General features: G+C 58.3%; 1 protein-coding gene across 2 annotated transcripts in view; it reads left to right on the top strand.

Moving 5' to 3' along the window:
• Nucleotides 1-1,749: 1,749 nt before the first annotated feature.
• The window catches only part of GTF2IRD1 (GTF2I repeat domain containing 1), a 104,402-nt gene continuing 96,254 nt past the window's right edge, over nucleotides 1,750-9,897 (top strand). Inside the window, exon 1 of one of the 2 annotated variants that reach the window (XM_054714837.1) lies at nucleotides 1,750-1,894. The gene's annotated coding sequence lies outside the window, so the exon portion shown is untranslated. The remainder of the gene's footprint in view (nucleotides 1,895-9,897) is intronic. The other variant, XM_054714836.1, reaches the window with a different exon arrangement.

Genomic DNA, 9,897 nt, shown 5'->3' with positions numbered 1-9,897 from the left:
GCAGGTTAACGGGCAGAATGAGGAGCCAGTCCCAGCAGTGCCACCCACATGCTATATGTCCCTAAGCAAGTCACTTCACTTCGATGTAAAATGAGGCCAATAGGACACCCCTTGCAGGCTTAGTGTAAGGAACAGAGATCTTATATGCAATATGCCCAGAACCTAGTAGACGCTGAACAAGCATGGCCATTAGCACTTTGTCCACTCTGGGGCCACACAATGGTTGACTGAGAGGCTTCAGGAAGGGGGGTATGGAGATTGAGAGAAGTGACCTACCTTGCCCGAGGTCACACAGTGGTAAGAGGAAGAGCCAGGATTTGAACCTGAACAATCAGGCTCCTGACCTTGGCTCTTCCCCTCAGTCAGGTTGCCATGCCAGGGACAGCACAGGGCAAGTGGGGATGTGGGTCTGGGAGGGACTACACACCAGGATACCTCCAAGTGTCCCCAAGCCTTCTGGTGATGCGGGAGATGAGGAGGTACCCCAAAAGGGCAGGGGACAGCATGGGATGGAGGGAGTGTCTGTGGCCTCATTCCCAATCCCCACTTCTCGGGCCAACACCCTCTGTGAGCAAGGCATCCAGTGGGCACTGGGCTCTGCCTTGGCCTGGGCATTGGCGACATGGCCTGCCTGGGAGGAGCTCTCAGGCTGGTGGGTTTGTAGGCTTGCCAGCGAGAGCTCTGGCCAGCCTGTTAGCCTTTACCAAGTGTTCATTGTGTCCAACAGGGCCCCGGGAGCTGGGGGTAGACCCTGTGGGCTTCGCTAGGACTTAGTAGGTTCTCAGTCTACATGTGGCTCTCTCCATCCAGGCCAGGAGCTCCCACGCCCGTGGTTTGTGTCCCTCCCTGCAGTGCCCAGCATAGCAAGGACCTAACACAGGGCTCAGGGCATTCCTTGTGCTGAGTTAACATGCATGGCTTTGGCGAGGCCGGAGGTGTGCTCCCTGATTCCAGCAGGACACCGGCTATGGAAGGGGAAAGTGGTGGCACACACCTGGTCAGAGGATCAGGAGGAGGGCTGCCCAGACGAGATGAGACCTGGTGTGTCCAATTGGACCTGCTGCTACCTTGGGCATGTCACTGCCTTCCTCCCCATCCCAGGGGACAAAGGCTGAAAGACGCACCTGGGCCAAACCACCACACGACAACCGGGCGAGGCGGGAGTGACCAGCTGCGCCGAATTCAGTCTCCCCAGACGAGGTGCAGGGCCTGCGGTCGCTCCAGGCCCTGGCCTCTCCTCCTGAGATCTGCCCCGCGCCCGCTGAGTGACCTTGACCCTCCGGGTCCCTGTGCCCCTGCTTTCTAATCCGCCCTAGCCAGCGCTAGGGCGATGGAGGGACCTAGCCGGGCAGCCAGGGGGCGCCGAGGCCGCGGGCGCCCCTCCCGCAGGCCCCCCTGGCGGCGAGCGCTGGGGCGGCACGCGCGTGGGGCGCGGAGCGCCGGGCGGGGTAGCGGCGCTCCCCCCGCGGTGCCCAGGCTGGGGCGCGGGGCGGGCCGGGCGGGCTAATCCCGTATGTAAATGACAGCCAATGGAGGGTGGTGTTGCGCGGGGCTGGGATTAGGGCCGGGGCGAATGACTGGCAATCTTACTGGGATTACAGAACAAAGAGCCTCCCCGCGCTCCCGCTCTCGGCTCCGCTCCCCGCGCCGCGCCCCGCCCTCCGCCGCAGCCCGCGCCGGGGGTGGGGGCCGCCGAGCGCCAGCCCCCCGGCCGGCCGAGAGCCCCCGCCGCGGCCCCCTCCCCGGCCCGCGCCCCGCGCCCGCCCCCGCCCCCGCCGCGCGCGCCGTCCCCCATTCTCCCGGATTAATTAAGGAGGCAGCGGCAGGAGGCTGCGTCCTGGCCGCGGGCCGGGGCCGGGGCGCCGCTGGCAGGAGCGCTTGGGGATCCTCCAAGGTAGGAGAAACTTTTGCGGGGGGCGGGCGCCCAGGCCCTTCTCCCCTCTCCTCCCACCCGGGTGGCCCCCGCCCCTCCCCCTCAAGGTGTTACAGAATCTGGGTCCGGCTTTTAGGTGCATTGGGAGGCACGTGACTGGGATTATAATTCGGGCCGGGGGAGGGGAGGCATGGCCGCCCCCACCTACCGGGAGGGGTTGGGAGCCCAGAGCTGTCACCCCTGGCCCTTCCGGAGGTGGGGGGCTCCCCTGGCGGGCAGCGGGCGCCCGCAGGCTGCTGCAGTTGGCGAATGAGGTCAGTTGTGCTGCCCGCGGAGGCAGGCGCCTGTGTGGGAGCTGAGGGGGCTGGGAAGGCCGCGGGCCCCTTCCCCCCACCTCTGCCTTCCTTGGGCTGGGCCATCCCCTGGCCCGTGCCCCCACTCACAGTGGTTCCTGTTGGAGTCTCGGGAAGGGCCTGGCCTGAGGGTGGCAACTGAACCCCTGGTTGGGGGGCACTCAGTGGGGGTTCAAAGGGTTCAGAGGAGCAGTTGAGGTGCCCCATCTGTGGGCAATCTCTGAGTTCCTGCAGATGGGCCGGGAGGCCAGGCGGAGGAGGGGCCACAGGGTGCTGATGCCCACCCCCAATCCGGAGTCTCTGGGAATGATGGACTTGATGCCTCTCCTGGGCTCTCCAGGCTCGCCTGGGGCCAGGGAAAGGGGCGATGCCCTGGCTTGGGCCCAGGGCAAAGGGGGACCACACAGCTGAGAGTCCTGCCCTCCTGACAGTGCTGGAGTGGGCTCAAGCTCTGGACACCTGGCCCTGTGTCCCAGCCTCCCATGGGGTGGGAGCTGGAGTCAGGGAGCTTACCTTATAGGGGTCTCCCTGCCTGAAGGTGGGAGAAGCGCTGGCCTAGGATGGAATGTGGTAAGGATGATGTAGGGTTTGGGGCTGCCCAGGGATTGACCTGGGCCTGGCAGCAAGGAGAGAGGTGGGCCCGGACAGCTTCGGGAGGAGTGGGCATTTGCAGGGGCTCCTCTTATTGCTCACTGCAGAAGGAAGTGGTGGCCAGAAGTTGCTCTCACTGACCATCATCTTCCTCCGTGTATTTGGTGACCCCATGGCTAGGACTGGTCGCTCCTTGGCCATGGCCTTGGGCCTCAGGGCTTGGCTTGGGAGGTGCCTCGGAGTAGCCCATTTGTTTCAGCAGCGTCATTCCCACCGGGAAAGGGCACTGGCATTGATTATCTATTCGAAGCAGGAGGCAGTGGCTAGGAGGCTGCTGGCTGCTGGCTGAGAGGGGCTGGGCACAGGGCAGCAAGGATGGGGTCCGTCAGGTGGCCATCGTGAGCCGCCCACTGCAGGGTCCGGGAGGGTGCAAGGTGGATTCTGACCTCTTCTGAACAGGGACTGGGGACCAAGGAACAGACCCTGCACCAAGGCAGTAGGATGTCAGAACCCCCAACCTGTTTTTGGGATGTGGGAGGCTTAAGACCACGCCCCATTCTGGAGCCTGCTCTGAGGATGACCTAGAAAGTCTCGGCTCTGATTCGAGGGTCCCAGAGGGCCCCAGTGGAGGAAACGAGGAAGAGTTGGAACTCTACAGCCAGCCATTAAATGTGGGAGACCTTGGGGCCGAAGGCTGCAAAACTGGGTCTTAAAGCCAGCGTTGTAGGGGCGCACTTAACCTACTTAAGATGACTGGCTGTTCTTTAGAGGCTGGAGGAGAGGACATTGGTTGCAGTATGCTGATCACAGATACTTTCTGTGTGTTCACTTAAGGCAGTCTCCCAGAGCTGGGCTAGCCCCTGACACCGTGGCAGTTAGTGCTTGGTGCTTGGATATGGTTGGGAAGGCAGACGTGAATATCGGGGTCTCGGAGGCAGCTGTTCTTACCACTCGCCTGTCTCCAGCATCCAGGGTGGCCTCCGTTTGGTAGAGACCCCAGGTGAGAATCTCAGGGTGATGTTGTCGGAGACCCCAGGTGAGAATCTCAGGGTGATGTGGGTGACAGTTTGGGGCATTCAAGTCCTAAGCGTGACCTTGGAACCACAGAGCACATCTCCCGTTCCATCTGCATTCTCAGTCTGGCTCATCTCCTCTGTCCACCCTCGGCCTCGTTGGCCCATTCATTGAAACCTGCAGTTTTCCTGAATGGCCTTTGCACTTGCTGTTCCTGTTACCTGGAAGGTTCTTCCTGAGCTTCCCCTGAGGGGGATAGGAGGATTTCTTGAACGGCTCTGCCTGCCTAGGTTTGGGGGAGGGCAGGAGTTGTAGAATATGTATTTTTCCTCTCCTTGGTCAGGACATAGCTAGCTGTCATGTCCCTAGGGCTGGCCAAAGGGCTACCTACTTCTCTGATCCCATGTCATCCTGTCCTTTGTCCCAACATTGATCTCACTCAGAACTTACATGGCTGTCTCCTCAGTTGCCCTAGGAACAGGGCAGGGACTGAGGCTCGCTTTTGATTCCTTGGTGCCCCAGGATTGGTACCCAAATATCTGTTGAATGGCTACTTGAGTGAATGAATGAATGAATGAATGAATGAAGGCCTACTCCAGAGCCTTGGCCCACATTGCTAAGCAACTCTCCCTTTCATTTTCATCTCCGGACAGGTCTCCCACGATGGTAGGAATCCCAGGTTCTTTCCCTGAACTTCCTGCTCCCCATCCTCCCAGAGGTTCCTTCTTTCCCCATTACCCTAGTCTGTGTCTTCCCCTGAACCTGCATCTGGGGCTTTGTTCCCCAAGTGTCTTCCATCCTGCTTCTCTCAGTCCTCCCACTCAGCCATTCGTGGGCATCTCTCTCTCTTTGATGCTCGGCAGCCTTGGACAGTCAGGTTCATTGAGAGAAGCTAGGAGTGTGTGCCACTAGCACTCTGGGGCCTGCAGGGGCCTCGGAGGGTGGGGGTACCCAGGAACAAGACCTGCAGGGTTAGTCCACAAACACTGGAAAGCAGAGCAGGACCCAGGGCCAAGGGCTCAGGATAGGGCATGGGGGACCCAGGAGCCGTGGACCTTGGGGAGATTGGAAGGGAATTCCCAGCAGGAATTCATAAGTTGGGTGGAGTGGTGAGAAAGATTGGTCTGCGTGGGGGAAGGAGGAGGTGAACCTAGTCAGAAGACAGAGGGATGTCACCCCGTTGGTGGTGTGGAGACTTCTGAGTATAGGTGTTGGGGGCTTTCGGTGGGTCCCAAGGGGAGCCAGAACCTTCGCTGGCTGGGCACCAAGGTTCCTCTTTTGCAGGGATGTCTGGCTGGGACTGTCTGTGATCCTAATGCTCACTGGGCCAGGACTTGGTCATTTCAAACGTGGTGCTGTGGGTTACGGTGATGACAGCAAAGAGGCTCAGAGCCCGGGGGGAGGGTGGTGCCAGGGGCTGAGCACTTGTTCTATGAGTTAGATTTCCTGAATGAGCTAGTGAGGCTGTATTTTATCCATACCAGGCTTGGAACGACGGGTGGGGGTGTCCCAGGCAAAGAGCAGAACCCTCCTTTCAGACACCCTTCCTCATGGGTCAGAGCTTGGCCTGGCTGACCCAGAGGTATTTGTGTGCCCACCTGTCTCCCTCCTTCAGGACCACCTGCTTCGGGTTGCCGGATTTAGCTAATAAAAATAGGGATGCCGCCCTGGCCGGTGCAGCTCAGTTGGCTGGGGTGTCATCCTGAACACCCAGAGGTTGCAGGTTCGCTCCCTGGTCGGGGTGCACGCAGGAGGCAACGGATCGATGTTTTTCTCTCACATAGATGTTTCTCTCTCAAATCAATAAGCATGTCCTACAGAGAGGATTAAAAAAAAAATTGGGATGCCCAATTAAATTTGCACCTGTAAGAGGCCCAGGACTCCAGCCCTCAAGCTGGGATCACTCACCGATGCCCAATTAAATTTGCATTTCAGATAAGCAACGAATAATACTGTATTGGGGACATAACTTACACTAAAAACTCATTGTTCACCCAAAGTTCAGACTGAACTAGGGTCTTGTGTTATCTGGCAACCCTACAGCTTCATCCTTTGGGCACTGAGACTGTTGGGGGCTAGGGAGGAGCACAGGGTGTGGCTAAGGCCTGGAGTTGGGGCCAAGACTTTGGGGGTGGACTAGAGTGAGTTTGAATTGAGCAGCTTTGATTCTAATTTCCTCGGTCAGGCATTCTCGGGCCTGTGGTCCAGATCTCCTGTTAGGCGTGAAGGTGTGGGTGCTCAGGGTCGCCAGTCTGGGCAGCCCTGGTTTTGTCTTCTGAGTCATTGTGGTCCATACAGCGTGTGAAGAGATGTTGGGAGGAGAGAAGTTGCCAGGAACCACCTTATCAGACACCAGGTTAGGATTTACAGACAAGATTTGCAGAGCTAGGCCTGAGTACTGGGAGGTGGTTTCTCTGATGCCCGCCTTCAGGGTTTGGAGATCCTGTCTCTGGAGCCCCTGGTAGGGGAAGGTTTGAGGGGCTGTCCCTTTGGATGCTGGGAATTGCTGCTCACCGCCCCCCGCCCCCTTCCCCGCCATGCTGCCATCGAGGCAGAACCCCCACCTCTCAGCACCTGTGCTATGCTGAGGACTCTAGAATGTGGCGGGGAGCATGGCCAGGAAGTGAGGCAGGGCAGGGTCTCGTGGCCATGTCCCCTCCTCCCCAGCACAGGTGTATGCTCATATGTAACATGGAAATGATACCCCCCGTTCTGCCTGAGCCCCAAGGTGGTGCTATGGCTTGGTGAACTTGGTGTCCCATGGTGGGGACTTCACAGCCGCTAGTGGGTATATGGGTCACCCCTGTTGCAGATCTGGAGTAGAAACGGGCTAGGAAGTCAGCGGTGAGTGATCCCAGCTTGAGGGCTGGAGTCCTGGGCCTCTTACAGGTGCACAGCCAGGCTGTGGTTGAGGGGTGGGGGGACGGTGAGCTGTGAGCTAGAGCAGCTCGGCCCTCGTCCTTCCTGGGCCCATAGCTGGAGGAGACGCTTCGGGCTGCTGCTCTCCTGGAGGCTTCGGCAGGGCCAGGCCTGTTTGCTGGCTGAGGTCTAGTGGAGTCTCAAGGTACTTTTTTTTGGCTACTTACAGAACCACCATAAAGGGTTGGGAGGTCTTTGTCCATCTGTCCACCTGCCTGTTAAACCACCAGCCAGTGAGAAACTTGCACAGGCGCCAGATCTTCTGGGTGCCGGGTTCTGGCATCCCGCTGCAGACCAGCAGGTAGGAGGGGCTCACCTACCAAGTGTATATGTTGTTGAGGGACGATGGACAGCCAGTGAAGTGCCCACATCGTAAGTATTCCATCCAAGGATTTTGACCAGTGCACACACTCACATAGTCCAGCCCCTGTCAAGACATAGAACATTCCTTCTTCCCAAACCCTCAAGCCCATTTGTAGCCAACCCTCTGCGCTGCTCCCAGTCCCTGACAACCACTGGTCTGTTTTCTGTCTGTATAGCATCTTCCAGGGTGTCACATAGTCCTATAAATGCAATCACACAGTCTGCAGCCTGTCTGGCTTTGTTCGCTGGGCATAATGCATCTCTCCCATTCTATCAGGCGCTGGTTCCTTTTGGTTGCTGGGTAGTATTCCATTGTGTGGGCCCATCTACCACGTAGTGTAGGTGTATGTAGCACACCTGGCTCGCCAAAGCCCTGTTCTGCTCAGGACCACCCAGAGGAAGGGTGCCTTTCTCTCATTTTCACAAAGTGACTGCCTGCACCCCATCCCCACCCGCTTTGAGAGCTGACCCGAGCCAGGAGAGCTGCAGGCCTCGGTCCGCAGAGCTGGAATTTCATCCTCCGGTTCTGGTGACTCACACATACAGCGAGCCCCCGGATGAAATTACACCTGCCTGCGCTGCCCTCAGGGCTGGCTCCTCCGCCAAGCAGGTGGGCTCCTGAGACAATCGATGCTCTGGGTCGGGCCTGTGGGAGGGGAGCCGTCTGTTGCCTGGGGTGTCTCACCCATCTCTGCACCCCACGCCTCTAGGAGGCTGGGGGTCCCTAGACATGTGTCTCTGGTCTCTACTCCTGTAGCTCGTTAGCTTGGGGTAGAAATTCTGTGTTTCCCTGAAACCAGGGCAGGGCTTTGGGGGTAGGGAAGAACGGTTGTGAGCATGATTTAGGGTGAGACAGCAGGGCTGCGTGACCTCGGGTGAGCGACTTCACGTGTCTGTGCTTCGGTTTGGTCATCTGTAAACGGGAGAACCAGAGCATCTGGTGTGCAGGACCAGCGTGCGGCTCCGTGGGGGTAACTCAAGCTGGTGGAATTCCTAGAGCCCTGGAGGGCCTGGGGGGACCGCCAAGGGGGAGAGGAGGCGGGTGTGCCTGCGGCTCCCTGTGCCCCCTTTGAGGCGGAGTCGGGCCACTGTTATCCGAGCTATCTGTTAGGGCCCCAAATAAAATGTTACCTGACAAAAACGTGAGGTGGGCCCTCTCTCCTAAGTGTTTGAGCCGCACTGAGATTTCGGTTGGTCACAGAAGCTTCCAGTCGAGTGGATTCCGGCTCTGCCGCCTGCCCGCTGCGTGTGACTTGTATGGCTGCCCAATCGGCTGAGCCTCAGTTTGACCGTCCAGGAAACGGAGGCCACAGTACCCTGTGGGGGTCCTGGTGGGTGGATGCCCTGAACAGCCGTGCCTGAGCGAAGGAAGGGCCCGAGAGAGATAGTTGGTCTTCTAGGGCTCGTGGCTTCCTAAGAAAAGGAAGCTCCCTGGGTGATAACCAGGCCTGCGTGGGTGTCTTAAGAGATTTCGGGGTTTTTAACTCTTTGCGTGTGTGTGTGTGTGTGTGTGTGTGTGTCATTGGCTTTTCCTGATGAGCTGGGCTGCTCCCAGCACCTCCCCCCTGCACCCCCCCACCTCCCCCGCACCCGTGTCCTCGAAGACCCGCACCTCAGTCCGATCCATGGCTGTGCTCGGTGGGGAGCCTAGGAAGATTGTGGCAGGCTAGCCCTGTGCAGAAGGGCCCTCGGGTGCTCCTGGGTGGTGCCCTGAGCAGGCAGGACCCCTGCTCAAACACCCACCCGGCTCCAGGGTGGTCCTGGCGGGCTCCAAGGGGGTCCTGTGACTGGGCCAGTCTGGTGTCTCTCATGTTTATCCGAGAGCTGGTTTTTCAGGTGTGGCGGCTTTCAGCAGAGAGGCCCAGGTTGGGAGAGATAGGGCGTCTGGGAAGGAGGTGGTTGCCCCGTTCCCTGGCTCAGGGCAGGTGGGCTAACCACATCCTCCCTCTGATCCTGGGCCATCCCCGCCAGGGCCAGCTGCTCCCCGAGACACTGCTCTCAGCACATGGCAGATAGAGATGCTCTCAGCTGCCCTGGGTAGGAAGCCAGTGCCCTTCCTTGGGGGTTCCTTTGGCTGCCTCAGGGCTTCCCCTCTTCGCAGTCGGGTGACATGGAACCACCAGGACCTTTGAAGCCAGACAGACAAGGGTTCAAGCCTCAGTTCTACCACCGACCTGCTGTATGGCCTCAGGCAAGTGGCTTCACCTTTTTGAGCTTCATTTGGACAAATAAGGACGGTTATTCCAGCGTAGCAGGGTTCTTGGGAGATCAGCACATTCAGTTGGGGGGGATGCGGGGGAGTTATGTCAACGTAAGGAGCCGCCAGACCTGTAAAGAATTTTTATAAGCATTTATTTGAGCCAAACTGATAACATATGCCAGGGAGCAAGATCTCAAATGCTCTGGAGAATAACAGTTTGCAGTTTCTTTTATGCATTTGATATTAAGGAGGGAACATAAGGAAGATTACAGGAGGGTGGAGAAAGAAAGTAAGATGGGAATTGGATTCCAGGATAGTTAATGAGATTATGTGTTTGCTTGAGGGTGGTCCCCTTTAGAAGGGGGGGCAGAAAGGGGGCATTTCAGAGATGTGTTAACCTAGATGCACAGAAACAATGGACAGGGCTTGCTCAAGGCAGAGATAAGCCTTTTTCTAAAGAAGTTACCTGCCATGAACCACCATGACCTGCCCAGTTAGGAGTGTGATCAGATCACTTGTGAGGTTACTTTCGATGGGACCCCTTTTTTGTTCACGAGCGTTTTCCTCAACTTGTCACATGATGA

The sequence above is a fragment of the Eptesicus fuscus genome, chromosome 4 (assembly GCF_027574615.1).
Source record: "Eptesicus fuscus isolate TK198812 chromosome 4, DD_ASM_mEF_20220401, whole genome shotgun sequence".
NCBI classification, from domain to species: domain Eukaryota; kingdom Metazoa; phylum Chordata; class Mammalia; order Chiroptera; family Vespertilionidae; genus Eptesicus; species Eptesicus fuscus.
The sequence above is the reverse complement of the archived record's forward strand: the minus strand, read 5'-3'. Positions and strand labels throughout refer to the sequence as shown.